This window comes from Aquarana catesbeiana, linkage group LG04, assembly GCF_042186555.1.
Source record: "Aquarana catesbeiana isolate 2022-GZ linkage group LG04, ASM4218655v1, whole genome shotgun sequence".
In the NCBI taxonomy this organism is placed as follows: domain Eukaryota; kingdom Metazoa; phylum Chordata; class Amphibia; order Anura; family Ranidae; genus Aquarana; species Aquarana catesbeiana.
The window spans coordinates 562,808,087-562,825,234 of record NC_133327.1 but is presented as its reverse complement, the minus strand read 5'-3'; the positions used below and the strand labels follow the sequence as shown (position 1 = coordinate 562,825,234).

The following is a 17,148-nucleotide window of genomic DNA, read 5'->3' as shown; positions in this document are numbered from 1 at the left end:
CCAATGTGCTCATCGCCAGCTCCTTTGTCAGGTATCCTGTATGGCCTATAGTTATCTGGCAACCCTTCAGTCTCTATCCTGTTTCTCACTCTCAGGTGTTCATCTTCCCCATCTGTCATCACACCCAGAGCTCAAACTCCTGTTGAGACCTTCCTTCACAGAAAGCAGACAACTCACTGTGTAGTTAAAAGGTGCAGATGGCTTCTTGACCCCAGGAGGATACCAGTAGTCATGCCTACATCTCTCACTCAAGTCTCCACTTTAGATCACCTTGAACTTTTTTTTAAGACAACCGGAATAAATTGAGGCTCATGATTAGGAATTACTGGGAACCCAAGCACAAACTTGATTTAGCCTCATCATCAACTTTGCATGCAATTAGCAGGGGAGCAGAGCAGGATAAAGGGTCTGTACTAAGCTGTCAATCCAAGGAGCATTCATTCCTTGCTTCACAGGTACATCAAATAACATAAATATACCCAGAAAGAACATACTGTACTACTGATATGGTGCTTCCCAAGCTTTACCAGAAAGCAGATGAGCCATAACCCAGGAAATGGAAATGGTATAAAATGCTGCCGAGGATAAGACTTTTCCCATCGAAGAAAAAATAACTGGTCAAAGAGACATCTTCTCCACACCTGTGAGCTAGAGCTGCATGATTCTGGCTAAAATGAGAATCACAATTTTTTTGCTTAGAATAAATATCACGATTCTCGCGGCGTAACATCATCTTTCAACATTAAAAAAGACAAAAAAAATTGGGCTAACTTTATTGTTTGTTTAAATTTATTAAAAGTATTTTTTCCCAAAAAAAAAATTGCGTTTGAAAGACCGCTGCACAAATATGTTTGGGGGTTTCAAGCAGGGGGGCAGAGTGGAAATTTCCCCCAGGCCGCCTAACCTCTATTCAAAACAGCTGCTATCTGCTGACATTTTTGTTTTTGTGGAGGAAGTCGGCCGCGCTGGCCACCGATTGGCTGTGTTGTTGCCACGCTGCATTCCAGGAGTTGTAGTCCGGACCGCGCTAGAGTTCCTGGTGGCGCTGGGTGGAGAGAAGAACTGAGCAGCGGCGCGCAGCAGGAAACTATAACTCCTGGAGATGGAGTCTTTAGAGGCCAGCAGGGGCGGGGCCTCACGCACATCATGTGACTGGCTCTGGCTGAGCGCTGGATGGGTGCAAGCCTGCAACAGTGCCACCTGAAGTTTAGCGATACATAGAGAAAAACTGAGAGCAGCTTACTTTTCCACTACAACTCCCGGAGTCTTTGGACTGGAGACAGGCAGAGGCAGGGAGTGCCAGCCTGCCAGGGGATGCAGGTGACTGGCTCAGGTTGGGTGCATAATTTCATACCTGCATTTCAGTCTGATTTCAGACACATCTGTGCGGGTTCCTGCACAGATGTCTATTGAAATGGCACCCAAAGTTGCCAAAAGTAGTACAGAAACAAATTCTGGGAATCAGTGCGTCGTTGCACCGATTCAAACTGTGCCATTGCCGGCAATAGCCACCAAATGGCAACAATGTGAACCTAGGCTAAATACCTAATGGTCACTATACTACCCTTAAGTGGGGTACACACTATAAAGAAACTATTTTGGGACCATTGACATTTATACAGCGATCGGTGCTATAAATATGCACTGATAACTGTATAAATGTCACTGGCAGGGAAGGAGTTAACACTACGGGGCGATCAAGGGGTTAAATGTGTTACCTAGGGAGTGATTTTAACTGTAGGGGGATGGGACTGACTAGGGGAGGAGACCGATCGGTGTTCCTATATACTAGGAACACACGATCTGTCCCCTCTCCCCTGACAGGAAGTGGATCTGTGTGTTTACAAACACACAGATCCACGTTCCCGCTCTGTCACAAGCGATCGCGAGTGCCCAGCGGGCATCGCGGCCGCCAGGCACGCACACCGGCTCCTCGGTGATGTGCGAGATCCCATCTGCGGACATCATATGACAATAGGCAGTATTGAAGTGGTGTAAAAAAAAAAAAAAATTAAAATAAAAAAAGTAAAAATAAAAAAGGAGGGGGGGGGGTTAGAGGGCACACATGATCCACCCATTGATTTGCACAAATCTCTGTCATCTACCTGCTCAAAACAGAACCAAAATAAAAATAATACATCGGATGCCCCTTCCCAGCGAGGTTTCCCATCCATCAGTGCGCTCCATGATGTTGTTTGTAGCAGTGAAGGATAGAGTGGATCTGTATTTTGCCTATTCAGAGATAAGTAGCAGGTTGTTGAATAGCCTGCCCACTACACAAGTTTTGCTTGCCTTCCATTTGTGATCCTCCACCACACTTCACCTGATGGAAGCCCTTTCCGAAATTCCTGAGTAGGTTAGGGTCAGCTCTGGGTCAAATGTACACTGGGTTAAAGTGTAACTCCATTTTTAATGGAAGTACACTTAAGCCTTTGATTGCAAGTGTTTGTTCCCACTTTGCAGAGTCTAAAAGTGGAGTTAGGCTGGCCACAGACTATTCAAATCTTGACCAGTTCAAAAGGGACCAGCCAAGATTCGAACCATCTATGGGCAAGCTGAATGTACCCAACTTAAAAATCGATCAACTTTGCTAAAACAAGCCTGTCAGATTTATAAGCTGCTATGAATCACTGAGTTCTCCCAACTGGGAGGGCTTCCCCGCCGGAAGAACACAAGAGCTTCACGGGAGGGATTAAAGGGGTTGTAAACCCTTGTGTTTTTTCACCTTAATGCATCCAAAAACCTGACAGTGACCGGTCCCTAGCCCCCTCGTTTTACTCACCTGACCCCCTTCGTTCCCTCGGCAGAGATAAGCTGGACATCTCTGCCCGGGGTGCTTTGGTCTTGATTGGATAGATTGACAGCAGCGGGAGCCAATTGCTGCACTGTTATCAATCAAAGCCAATGATGCGGGCGCCGGGCCAAGTCCTACATTCTGCGTCTATGGACGCAAATGCTGGACTCGGGAGCACGCCCGCAATGTAACCCCCCCAGGAGAGCGCTTCTCCTAGGGATTATACGATGCAGGGGAGGAGCTGAAAGCGCCGCTGGGGGACCCCAGAAGAGGATGATTGGGGGCCACTCTGTGCAAAATGAACTGTACAGTAGAGGCAAAGAAAAAAAAAAAAAACCACCACACACACAAAGCTTTACAATCACTTTAACTGTGTCGAAGGGGGAAATTGAGCGATTTTCTATGGTCAGCTTTAGACTTTTAGGATTCTCACCACACATACAACAGCATTCAAACCTGGTAACTGGCCATTCAGGCACCCAGTCTTGAGAAGCAAAACCCATTATTGTGAAAAGCCAAAAGATTAAATTTGAAAAAACACATGCCAAGTTTATTTCCAGAAGATTCCAGTAGACCAAATCTTTGGGTATATGCAAATACAGACCAGACCTTGCATGGGTGCACTTTTGCCCGAGATCTTCATCTCCCTATTGGTAAGTAAAGCCACAAGTCACACTGGGGCCCACAAGGAAGAATTGGATGGGCCAGAGCAGGACCATGAAAGACTGGTTGGCATTTTAAAATTTGGATTTTAGGAACCTAAAGAATTAAACTGAAAATATGTACAGAGGTTCATGCTGTATAATTCAAAGATCAAGACAGGTATAGTTCAGGAATAAAAAGAGAGTCTCAGGAACCTATTTAGAAATGCAGCCAATATACACAGGGAGCCACATGGGAAAGAGGTTTCCCCACAACATCTCTTTTACTTTGATGGCATAAATGTATCCAGCCCTACTAGATAACCTAAAAGCACAAATGCAAAAAAATTGGGCAAATTTCAGCCAGGTCCAGTGACACATATTACAGCTGTGGGGGATCAGAGAGCTCTTGGCACCCAGCTCAGTTGGATTTGCCTGAACTATTCCTATTGTTCCTCAAAATGGTGTAGGTAAGATTTCAGGACAGTTGTGGCACATGAACAGCCTTGAATAAATGAATGTCTGGGTGAATGGGTTGCCTTAATGCACACCATAACGCGTTAACACAAAACAAACCGCACAGGTGTGAATTGAGTTTAATGGAAACCAATATTGAGACAAATACAGTTGGTGCCATTGCTACACTCCCAAAAATAATTGAACCAGGAACAAATATGCAGATCAGAAAAATCAAGTAAAGTCAGAGGTTTTGATCCACATGCTTGTTCATGCTCAACATCTAAAGTACTGAAGTTATGAGCTCAGCATAGGAGTCAGCTTTTTAGAAAGAGTTTTTTTTTTTTTTTTTTTTTTTTTTTTTTTTTACACATTACTCTTTATAGGTTTCCTTTATGTTATATGCATCAGACCTTTCAAGAAACACGAATTACATACTTTTTTTTTTATGGTAAGCAAGAGTAAACCTAACTTGTGCAGACCAGACATTAAACAACGTCCATGTTTTGCGTTCCTAGTGCAGAATGCATATTGTAGCCTTTCTGGTATCCACAGACAACACCGTTAAAGTGATTGTAAAAGTTCAAATGACTTTGTTATATAAAAAAAAAAAAAAAAAAAAAAAAGAAATGTTACATTTACCTGCTCTGTGCAAGGGTTTTACACAGAGCAGCACGGATCCTCCTCTACTGAAGTGCCCCAGCGGTGGCCCTGACTCCTTCCCTTCACCGGGTGCCCCCACAGAGAGCCGATTTCCATGGGGGTACCTGTGCAAGCGCGCTCCCGAGTCCAGCTGCTGCGTCCATTAACACAGACAGCAAGACAGACTGCCCCCCCATGTCAATGGATGTGATTGAAAGCCAATTGCTCCTGCTGCTATCAATATAACCAAAGAGGATTGAGACAGCGGCGGCTGGTTCACATCGCTGGAATGGATGGGCTCAGATAAGAAAAAGGGGGGGGGGGTCTGGGGGCAGCTGCAGCACAGAAGGTTTTCCACCTTAGTGCATCAAGATGAAAAACCTGGAGAGACTTTACAATCCCTTAACTGTTTCTTTGCATTAGCTTTCAGAAACAGACTCCAAATAATGTGCTTGCTTCATTGATGCAAACAAAAAGAAAGGATCAGACTTCTTGGAATGACAGCTAAAGTATAAATATTTAATAAGGCCAAATGGATTGAATATAGCTGTAGGAGCCACGATCCATGTATATTTTACACATTTATACATGCTCTCACATTGAACCAACTTAATGTGACTATAACCAGATACACATGATTAAGGTATCAATTGATCACTTGCTAGTCATTCATAGGCTGTGGTATTTTATTGAGGTTTCAGTTGATCTCTCAGAAAGAAATTTTCTTAAAGCAAAGCTAAACTAACTCAATCATTACACATAGTTCACACCACTGCACTGGTGTGAACTATGCCATTGGAAACCATATAACCTACTTTCCATGTGTTTTTGACAGAAAAAAAAAAAAAAACAAAAAAAAAAAAAATGCACTGGACTACATGTGGTGTGAACTGGCCCCTGGGTTTTTTTTTTTGTTTTTGTTTTTTTACACATTTGTTCAGTTTCTTTCTGGTTTCTAGTCTAGAAGGAGGAGGGGAGGAGGGTCTCTCTCAGCTAAGCACACCCTCCTGCCTACATGCCCAAGCTAGGGGGAGATGGATTCCAGAAGTAAAAGCTACAAGACTCTTCTGCCCTTGCTGAAGATGGCTGCAGCGAGAACTGCTAGAGGGGTGTTTTTCAAAGTGATTTCTCAACAAAATAAAGCATGGAAACATGGATGCAGAGCAGAGTTTGCTTTGGACAATATTAAACATAGTTATCACTTTGTGGTCCTCAGATACAGTTAAATGCTGCTTTAATTAGGACCCACATGTTGGTATCCAGACAGTGCATGTCTAGAAGCTTTACTACAAACACATGTATTGGATGCTGATGCTCGCAATGCCCACAACCCCGCCAAGCTGGCCGGAGCAATGTACACAGGCTTTCTAGCTTGAGTTAGGGAGAAAGCACCTGTCAGTGTCTGCATGGGATTTTTCACCCCCTGACACACACAGCTGTTCATTCTGTAGCCTCTCTTGTGCCCCTATTGGCAGGAAGAAGAAAGCCAATTAAAGGCACAGTTACAGCAGCCAATCAGAGAGACTGAACTGCAGGATGAGCTGCAATGGATTCTGGGACATGCAGTTCCCTCACAAAACGGCCCCATAGACTGGTATGCAGGGAGAAACTACAAAGCCCTGGATGCTCTGCACAAAAAGGAGCTGAGGACTCCATTTTGTGTCCTGAGGGGAAAGTCAGTCACGATGAGGCAGCGAGAGAGACCAGACCTGAGGGAGAGATGCTGTCTCTCAGATCTCCCCGCGCAATTCAGGCCTCCACCCCCAGTCAGGACATCCAGCCTGAGAGAGGGGGATTCGAGGTGCATATCAAGGCGCACCTGCACCGACGGTGAAGCGTTCCAGTGTGAGGTGACTAGTCGGGTCATCAAGAAAGCCCGCTGTTCCAGGACATTCGTTTGGGCCTTGATCACAGGATTTAGTGAAAGGGCATTTTGCCCATCTGCAGGAAACAGAGACACTGCACCACAGAAGGAGTATGAACACTATATACAGACATCGTTGCTGGTAGTCATCTTGCTGACACTTTTAGTACCACAGGAATAAGGGATAAGGTTATCCATTTCTGGGACACTGTATACAGACATCATTGTCCTCTCACCTTGCTGAGGAGCATCCTGCCCATTTCACTTGATGAGCTGGGCCAGTTGTGATGTTTGGGCCCGCTACAGGAGTTTAAGTGCACCAAATCTTATCTTTTCTTCAAAAGGACTAAAGCTACCAGTGCCATACGGATCCGCACACACACATATTCAGGGCTCTGCATATGCATTGGGTGTATGGGACAGTTTATCTAAGAAGTTAAGCTATTACGTGTTGACTTGTATAGAGTGTTTAAGTTGGGCCTGTGGTGTCAGGGGACAGAAGAGAGAGGCCTGACACAAAGTCATTCCTCTGCTCTCCTCCTGCCTGGACTTCTAGAGCCAACCTGAGTAAAGGTAACCAATCCAAGTTGAAGTGTCACATTGTGATTTGCCATTTAAGTGTACCTCTGCTCTTGGGGACAGTTTCAGGTTTGGAATCTCCTGAGAGAAGCTTGAATATAGGATTGAGCTATATTGCTCTTAATCTCAGTTATTGCTCTCAAGTTGATTACTTGAATATATACTGTTACTGCCAGTCATCTTTCCATAGAAATATTGTAGTAAAGAATTTCTGTGTTTAATCATAACGTGCGTGTTTCTCATTGGTCATTGCACTTAGACTATTGCCAGGTGTGCCAGAGGGGGCTGAGGCTGTTATTAGGGTTGAGAGGCAGAGTAACAGACTGAACAAACAAAGCAGCTCCTACAGGGATATCCCTACACATAGAAATTGTTAAAAGCTTTTATATTTTTTTTCCATCGTGAACATCAGACTAAGCCCTTCTGACCTGTGCTACCTTGTCTCTTTCACCCTCGAAATTCCTAGCCCCTAAGATGTCTCTATTTACCCACTTGCAGACCGGCTCACGTACATTAACTGCGGCAGGTTGGCTCGCCTGCGCGAAGCGACCTACCTGTACGGCGACACACCATCGCTGTGTTTAAAGGGTTTGTTAACCCATCTATATAAAACTATGTTAGCCCCTTTATTAAAGGCTGGCATAGAACACTATGTCAGTAGTTTTTTTTTTTTTTTTTAAGAGAGAGTGTTCTAAAGACCTAATTTGAGCCGTCTTCAGGCCGGTCACATGACTCGCGGCTGTTCCGATGGATTGCTTCTGTGGGAGGAGCCGTGATCTCCCTCTGACGTCAGCCAGGAAAATTATGTGGCAGCTCGTCTCCTCCACAGAAGCCCTGTATCAGAGCTGTAAAGCGGCCGCGAGTCAAGTGACCGGCCTGAAGACAGCTCAAATTTGGCATTTAGAACACTCGTTTTTTTAAAACTACTGACAGGGTGCTATGCCAGCCTCTAATAGAGAGGCTGGCAGTGATAATTTTAAAGGAACACTAAAGATAATTTTTTTTTTTTTTTTTTAAATAACAAACATGTTATACTTACCTCCACTGTGCAGCTTGTTCTGCACAGAGTGGCCCCGAACCTGCTCTTCTGGGGTCCCTCGGTGGCTGTTTCAGCTCCTCCCCGCAAGAACTAATCACCTTCATGCGAGCTCCCTCGCATGGTGGTGAGTTCTTGCGGGCGCGCTCCCGTGATACAGCCAGCGGCCATAGCCGCTCACTGTATCCCTAGGCCCCGCCCCCCGGAGCGCCACGTCATTGGATGTGATTGACAGCAGGCCACATGGCCTGTGTACTGTGTAGAGAGGGCGTACAGGAAGTGCCAGGTTTAGGGGTTTTTTTTTTTTACAGTTTAGAGAGGGGCAGATTACACAGCACAAGCACTGGATCAGGATCTGTATATTTTGTGGGAGAACAGATATAGTGAATGCAGGGTCCTGGGTTTAGTAACACTTTAAATCATTGCAGCAGGTCCCCAGTATACAATTTTACAAAAGTAGGCACCAATACCTACATTCACTCCAGTTCAAAGTCCCAGCACGCGGGGGATACATCACGTGGTATTTACATCAAGGATAATGTAGCCATTATTACCAGACCCATACGGTACTCAACAGTGCTGGACCCACTTCATCAGAACAGAAGGGAGAAAAGTATTTTGATATGGAGCAGATGGGACATTTCAGAACACTAAATGAGAGGACATTTCCTGGTCAATTTGTGATCACCATGGTGACTGGGATTTTATGAAAGAATACACAAGTGACAGATGCCTCTATTAAGCTTCTGGGAGCCTCATAGGAAACAGTCTGTAACCTGCACCAATATGTTTCCATGAGCAGTGTGCGTGGGACCTGCTAAGGGTAATAGTGAGCATTGCAAAACACTGACACCAAGGATAAACAGGTTTGTTTTAAATATGTAAAATGGCCTTTACTCATACTCAGTCCATGAGTCAGAAATTATATGAACATCCAATCATCAACATCATTTACCAAGCACAATATAATATGTGCACGTTTGCATTTCCTCTAGATTGTAGGCGTTTCCCATCAAATGCATTATGTGACCTCCTCTACATACAGCTAACTTTAGCTTCCACGGCTTCCAAAACTTTTATTTAGGTTTAGTTTAGATGGTGAGGGGCTGAAAACTATCAGGTATTTACTACTACCTGTGTCCCTGCGGGGGAGATTTACCCTCTCGATGTGTCCTAGAGAACACTGTCCAGTGAAGGAAATCCCACATTTTGAGTTGTCTTCAGAATGAGGAGATGAGATCTTCCATTGGGAACAATTGTTCCAGGGACATTTCCCTCACCTTGGCGTCATGTCCTTTCACTTCTGCTGTATCTCAAAAGAAGGGGATTGTTCCCAACGAGACACAGATGACACAAAATCAGAGGGTTCAACAATTCTGCACTCTATCAAAACTGCTCAAATTGTCACCTCCTCCCTGGACAACCAATCATGGTCTGGTTCCTCTGAGTCACATTGGTATAACACCACTGGCAGCACAGGCACAATAGAAAACTCTAATAAAATAAGATGCCAATACTTTATTTATTGCTGTATCAGGCCTCCTTCATACAGGTATACTAAAGCATACACCCATGTGTGGGCTGTATATTGCCAGATTGGGCCGCACATAGCGGTTACTTTATTAGGTACACCTTGCTAGTACAGGGTTGGACCCCTTTTTGCCTTCAGAACTGCCTTAATTCTTAGTGGCATGGATGTAACAAGGTACTGGAAACATTCCTCAGAGATTTTGGTCCATATTGACATGATAGCATCACGCAGTTGCTGCAGATTTGTCAGCTGCACATCCATGATGCAAATCTCCCATTCCACCACATCCCAAAGGTGCTCTATTGGAAAGAAAAGGGGTGACTGTGGAGGCCATTGGAGAACAGACAACCAATTGTCATGTTCAAGAAACCAGTGGTGAGATGATTTGAGCTTTGTGACATGGTGCATTATCCTGCTGGAAGTAGCCATCAAAAGAGGAGTAGACTGTAGTCATCAAGGGATGGACATGGTCAGCAACAATACTCAGGTAGGCTGTGGAGTGTAAATGATGCTCAATTGGTACGAAGGGGCCCAAAGTGTGGCAAGAAAATATCCCCCACACCATTACACCACCAGCCTGAACCATTGATACAAGGCAGAATTGATCCATGCTTTCATGTTTATGTCAAATTCTAACCCTACCATCAGAATGTTGCAGCTGAAATCGAGACTCGTCAGACCAGGCAACGTTTTTCCAATCTTCCATTGTTCTATTTTGGTGAGCCTGTGCAAATTGTAGCCTGTTTCCTGCGCTTAGCTGACAGTAGTCACAACCGGAGTGGTCTTCTGCTGCTGTAGCCCATCTGCTTCAATGTGTTGTGCGTTCAGAAATGGTTTTCTGCATACCTTGGTTGTAACGAGTGGTTATTTGAGTTACTGTTGCCTTTCTAGCATCTCAAACTAGTCTGCCCATTCTCCTCTGACATCAACAAAGCATTTTCATCCACACAACCGCTACTCACTGAATATTTTCTCTTTTTCGGACCATTCACTGTAAACCCTAGACATGGTTTTGCATGAAAATCCCAGTAGATCAGCAGTTTTTGAAATACTCAAACCAGCCCGTCTGGCAGCAACAACCATGCCACGTTCAAAGACAGTCAAATCCCCTTTCTTCCCCATTCTGATGCTCAGTTTGAACTTCAGCAAGTCGTCTTCACCACATTTAGATGCCTAAAGGCATTGTGTTGCATGCATCCTCATGCAGATAGTCCCAATCATATCGGCAGATCCCAATTTTACATCCATGTGGGTTTGGGTGTGTGTCCCCAAACACAGACAGTGTGAGTTCGGGGACACGCACCCACACGGATGTCGAATTGGGATCAGCAGCAATGTCCGTGCAGTCGCTTTGTCCCAATTGGCATGAATGCGACTACATGAATGCGGATACACACAACACCTGTGCACCCCGTGTGGGTGAATATGGCTCTTTTGCACCGATGTGCGCTTAAGGTGATTATAAAGGCAGAAGGTATTTTATTTTAATGCATTAGGATTAAAAACCTGTGTGCAGCAGCCCCCCTAATGCTTACCTGAGCTGCCTCCGATCCAGCGATTTTGCAGGAGAGACTCAGCTGTCCGGGACTCTCTTTCCTGATTGGCAGAGATACACAGGGGGCACCACTGCCTCACACTGCTGTCAAAGTTAGAGAGCCAATGAGGAGAGATAGGAGGCAGGGCGGGCAGCGACTCCGTGTCTGAATGGACACAGGGAGCTGTGGCTCGGGTGGGTTCTCCCATAGCAAGCTGCTTGCTGTGGGGGTAATGGGCAGGAGGGAGGGGCCAGGAGCACTGGCGAGAGACCCAAGAAAAGGAGGATCGGAGCTGCTCTGTGCAAAACCACTGCACAGAGCAGGCAAATATAACATATTTGTTATTTTTAATCAAAAAACCTGAGACTTTAGTATCACTTTAAGTACGTCCATGTAAACGAGGCCTTGAAACAAAACTTTTTTTAACATCAGTGTAAAACGTGTCAACAATACAGCTTAACTTGATAGTCTTGTTAATAGCCGTTCATTTCTAACATTTCCCTTAGGGCTCATTCACACAGGTGCAGAGATGCATACGCCCTGAGAAATATCTGAGCATTGCATACAGGAACAGATGTGCAGCACTCGGATCTGTGGTTACTATTGAACAGCCCCAGCCTTGCATGGATTTCTGGTACTTCCTGGGATGTAAGAAGGAGATATACCAGGAGGCTGGAAATGTCAGTCACCTAGGCAAGGATGGCGGGGGGGGGGGGGGGGGGGGGGGGTGGACCTCAGAACAAAACTTAAACAAAAAAGAAAAAAATCTTGGTGTTCATCCACTTGTCTACTAAGGTACATTTATAAATGTCATGGTAGACACGAGGTTGAATCAAGCTCAAAAGCTGCTGCTCCAGTTTTAGGAGCCAGTGAAGAGTTTCTAATAAAAGTGTTCGGGAAGCTCTAGATGGGGTACTCATAGGGGTGCCCTCTGCAGTGGCTCCTGCCGTGGTTTTCAGGTTCTCTTGTTCTCCTGGGGAGCCAAAGACCACAGGAAACTGCTTCCCTGGTTACAGCAAGGGGAACATCTGTTCCCCAATTCCTCCTATGACTAATGAACCCAGAAGTAATATGTATTACATTTGTGGTTGACTCTGCTCAAAACCGACCCAGTGCTTCAGAAGTGGATATGGCCTCAACCAGCACTGACATGTTTCACCCCACCTACCGGTACTTGGTCACATCTGGGGTCACAGCTATCATTCCTCGGCTAGTGTAATGAGAATGCCACTATAATAGCTTGATCTGTGCTGGAATAGGTGCACTAGAGGATTATTAGCCCCCTATGTGATAGCAATAACAGGAAAGAAAAAAAAAAAAAAAAGGCTCAAAATAAATTTAAAACATTTTAAGCACCCCCTTCACAAACCTCACCTAAAAAAAAGCATGTATGTAAATAATAACTGAGGCTCACATATGAGGTATGGTCACAGAAATCAGAATGAGAGCAAAAAGTCAAGGGCCATTGTTCACAGCTAACTCTAAACTGAAGACCTGTAAGCCCTGGTTCACACTCAATCCAACTTTAAAAATGGCACGATTTCAAAGCCTCGTGTCAGTGCAACTTCAGGTGCGACTTGGCTGACATCTGTGCAAATTCACACACAGATGACCCTGCAAGTCGAACCCGAAACTGACAAAAATAGTGCAGGAGCCACTTTTTCAAATCGGTGCAGCACCGCAAAGTCGACGTCGCATCGATTTGAACAGTTCCACTGCCGACTTGTCATGCGATTTGGACCTGCCAAATCGTATGACAAGTCGCAACGGTGTGAATGGGAACTTAAAGCGGTTGTATACCCAAGCTTTGTGATTTTTACCTACAGGTAAGCCTATTATTTGTAGGTAAAATGAATATCTCCTAAATGTGCACCGTTGAGGAGATATTCACCCTGAATGCAGCCCCTGATGTCAGCGGCACATGCGCTCTGAAGGTCCGGCTTATTGTGCCGAAACCTCAGAGCTACTTGCCCGAACCGAGGGCTCCCGCAAGCATGCGCAGGAGTGACATCAACCCGAAAGTAACGACGGGGGAACATGTCAGCCCCCTGAGCGGTGACCGGGTGCCGCTGCGAGGGCTTCGACCTAAGGTAAGTACTTCATAATGCGCTAGCATGGGGTGCATATTAGCTCAAAAAAACACAAGTGGAGAAGCGCCTCTGGGTGCAGTCGTTTTTTTGAAAACACAGCTTTAATAATACAGTAAGATCAACTCACATTTTCATGGAGATAAAAAGGCATGGTATCAATATGTTAGGATGACGCTCCAGATTCCTGTGCTGAGCAGGTTCCTTGCTGAAAGCGATGATAATGTCTCTTCCGACAGATGAAAAAGCCGGCTCCGGAAGGCGGCCTCGGAACGAGGCGTGGAAGGCAAGGGACAGACCAGGTCTGTTGAGAAAGGAGCGCAACTTGCAGTACATTCAAGTGCGCATGCTCACAAAACGCGTCCACCTTTGATGACATTATCCCCCTGCAGTCAGCTGTCCCTTGCGTTCCACGCCTCGTTCTGAGGCCGCCTTCCAGAGCCGGCTTTTTCATCTGTTGGAAGAGACATTATCATCGCTTAAAGCAATGAACCTGCTCAGCACAGGAATCTGGAGCGTCATCCTAACATATTGATACCATGCCTTTTTATCTCCATGCAAATGTGAGTTGATCTTACTGTGTTATTAAAGCTGTGTTTTTAAAAAAACGACTGCACCCAGAGGCGCCTCTCCACTTGTGTTTTTTTGCAGCTCCTGGAATATGGTTTCTATCTCATTATGATGGTAGCCCTGCTTGCTTCCCTTCATTTTTTTTTTAGCCCCTCCAGCATGACCACATAGACTTATTAGCCTGTGTATGTTATATGGACATTTCACCATTTTTCTGTCCCATCATAGAATGTTGATTTATTAGCAGATTCACATTGAGATTTATATGACTCCTGAGTTGTTTGCACCTACACTTGTCTCTATGCATATTTTTTTTTGGTTTGTTTGTTTGTTTTCTCACAGGGTTTACAACTGCTTTAAGACTTTTAATACATTATCTAGGGAGGATTTTGGGCACCATAATTTTTTGTGATTCTACAGGTGTGTGCAATATTCAGATTTGGCCTGTTTGGTATCTATTTACTCGTCGCAACCCCACCTTTTAAAATTTTTACCAACAAATTTAAAATTGGCTATAATATTGTGTTTGCACTAAAATTCACTTTAGTGTACTTTTTCCTGAAAATATGCATTTGATAAGTTACCTGTGCAAATATCGTGCAACATATAAAATTGCAACTACCACCATTTTATTCTCTAGGATCTCTGCTTTCAGAAAATATATACTTTTTAGGGGTTTCAGTCATTTCTAACAAAAGAAAAAAAAAAATGCAGGTTTTAACTTCTTCAGATCTGCGCTATAGCCGAACGACGGCTACAGCGCAGACCTACTTTCCCAGGAGGGCGTCAATAGACGTCCTTCCGTGCCCGAGTGGCCTGCGTGCCCCCTGCAGGGCGCGTGCGGCTCGCTCTGTGTTCAGTGAGTCTATGAGACTCCGACCCCTTACCACGTGATCAGCTGTCAGCCAATGACAGCTGATCATGTGATGTAAACCGAGCCGGTAATCGGCTATTTAAAAAAAAAAAAAAAAAAACTGATCACCCGCGGCTCTCAGAGGGACATCGGTCCCGATCAAGGAGAGCCGCCACAGAGTCATCCATGCCCACCTGTGCCACCTAGCAGTGCACAACAGTGCTGCCTACCAGTGCCTCAACAGTGCTACCCCATCAGTGTCACTTACCAGTGCCGCCTTATCTGTCCCCATCAGTGCAGATCAACGAAGGAGAAAAATTACCTGTTTGCAAAATTTTATAATAAACTATGAAACATGATTTTTTTTTTCCTCAAAATTTTCCATCTTTTTTTTTGTTTGTTCAACAAAAAATAAAAACCCCAGCTGTGATTAAATACCACCAAAAGAAAGCCATTTGTGAGGAAAAAAAAAAAAAAAACGATAAAAATTTCATTTGGGAACAGTGTTGTATGACCGCGCAATTGTCATTCAAAAAAAGTGCATCAGTGCTGAAAATTGGTCTGGGCAGGAGGGGGGTTTAAGTGCCCAGTAAGTGGTTAATGGCAAATGGTAGACAAGTGGTTAAACTTGTTGAGAAGGAAGAGATGGAGGGAGGAAAGGAGAACGCTTAGAGGGAAGGTCCGCTTTCACCACCCGCAGCATCTCTGCCATGGTACAGCTAGACAAGACTGCAGCAATACTCACCATCATATGGGGGTAAAAGGCCAATACACTTCACAATCCTCTACATATAAAAGGCCCGGTTTTCACTGAAGAATTCACACAGCCAATCAGCTCCTCTAATACCTGGACACCTAATAACTTCAATTATAAAGAAGGGATTTACTAAGCCTGGAGCAGCTCTTCATAGGAACCAATAAGCTTCTAGCTTCAGGTTGTGCAGCTGAGCTTTGAAAATGAAAACTAGATGCTGATTGGTTACCATGCACAGCTGCTCCAGATTCTGAATGCTCCCCTCAGTAAGTGCCATTCAGTAATGAACGTTGTCATCCCCAGCTCTATGACCAGTGACAGGACTGAAAGCCATCATTACTAGAGGACCCCATATATACACGTCCGCTCTCACTCACCTATACCGTAGCGGTGTCGTTATCCAGCCCCCATGACAGAACAGTCCCGGCTCCCTATTCCGGGCTCTCCGCTCCCTCACCAGCCAACCAACGCAACAAAGATGAGGCCACCGACACGTCACGTGACCAGCCCGGGGATACGTCACCACAGAGGGGCGGGGTGTGCAGGCACGGAGGGTGCGCGCACAGCATGCTGGGTAGGGACAGGTGGAAGTCAGCGGACGCTGTCTGTGTGCTCTGTCCTCCGAGCTGACGTTATTTTTTCTGTGAGATAGAAGACGCAGAACATTGTACATAGTGCCCGGGTGTAATGATAGCCATACACGGTGCAATAAAACTGAGCGACCAATTGATCGAGCCAGATGAATATAGCACAGCTAAATGCATGGTGACAATTCCATTCAACCCCAGTCTGTCGACTGTGGCAGAAAAAAAATGATCATACAGGATTGATCGATCATAAGTGTTTAAAGTGGAGGGCCACCCTAAAAAAAAAATTGCATGAAAAATCCTAAAAAAATTAAAGAAGAAAACATTTGAAAAAAAAAATTTAAACTTACCTAAACCCTTGTTGCTAGGCAGTCTTCCTAATCTGCCTCTTCCTATTCCGCGGCGTGTTCTGCTCCTCGGTGAGCGGCCCCGTTGCCTTCTGGGAACTGTGTGTGTTCCCAGAACACCACGGGGCCATTCTCAAAGCGCCGCTCGCGCGTGCGCAGTAGGAAGCTGGCAGTGAAGCCCCAAGGCTCCACTGCCTTTTTCCCTTACTTAGGATGGCGGTGCCGAGGGACGGGTCGGCCTCGGGAGGCTGACATCACGGGCACTCAGGACAGGTAAGTACTTATTTAAAGTCAGCAGCTACAGTGTTTGTAGCTGCTGACTTTTAAATTTTTTTTTCAGGGATATATGTTTATTTTTCCACCACACAACTGATCGATTTGCCTTGTTTGTCTCACTCGAATGTCTGATCAGGTCATTTTGTTGAAACAGACATTGGGGAGATTTACTAAGACTGGAGAGTGCAAAATCTGGTGCGGCTGTGCATAGTAACCAATCAGCTTCCAGGTTTTAGCCCCCTGTTCACATCGACGCAATTTGGCAAGTCAAATTGCATGTCAAATCATAGTCTATTGGTACGGCACCGCACTGATTTCCTAAAGTAGTTCCTGCACTACTTTTGGCGACTAAAGCCTCATACACACGATGCAATTTACGAGGCTTTAGGGGGCAATTTCAACAAACATCTGTGAATGAACCCACGCAGATGTTTCAGTAGTCGCCCCCCAAAGTCAGACTAAAATGTGGCTTTAAAATGAACTCACAATTTCAAAGCCGTGTTTAGTGTGAACGAGGGTTTATTGTCAATGCTTAACCAATTTTGGACCGCCGCACGCCGATATACGTCCTTACTTTGAAGAGGAATATCGTTGTT

The 17,148-nt window shown here is 45.1% G+C and overlaps 1 protein-coding gene across 2 annotated transcripts in view; it reads right to left on the bottom strand.

Moving 5' to 3' along the window:
• CNST (consortin, connexin sorting protein) overlaps positions 1–15,846 on the bottom strand; it is a 225,364-nt gene extending 209,518 nt beyond the window's left edge. For both annotated transcript variants that reach the window (XM_073628017.1, XM_073628018.1), the window contains exon 1: positions 15,720–15,846. The gene's annotated coding sequence lies outside the window, so the exon portion shown is untranslated. The remainder of the gene's footprint in view (positions 1–15,719) is intronic.
• Between the last annotated feature and the right edge of the window lie 1,302 nt (positions 15,847–17,148).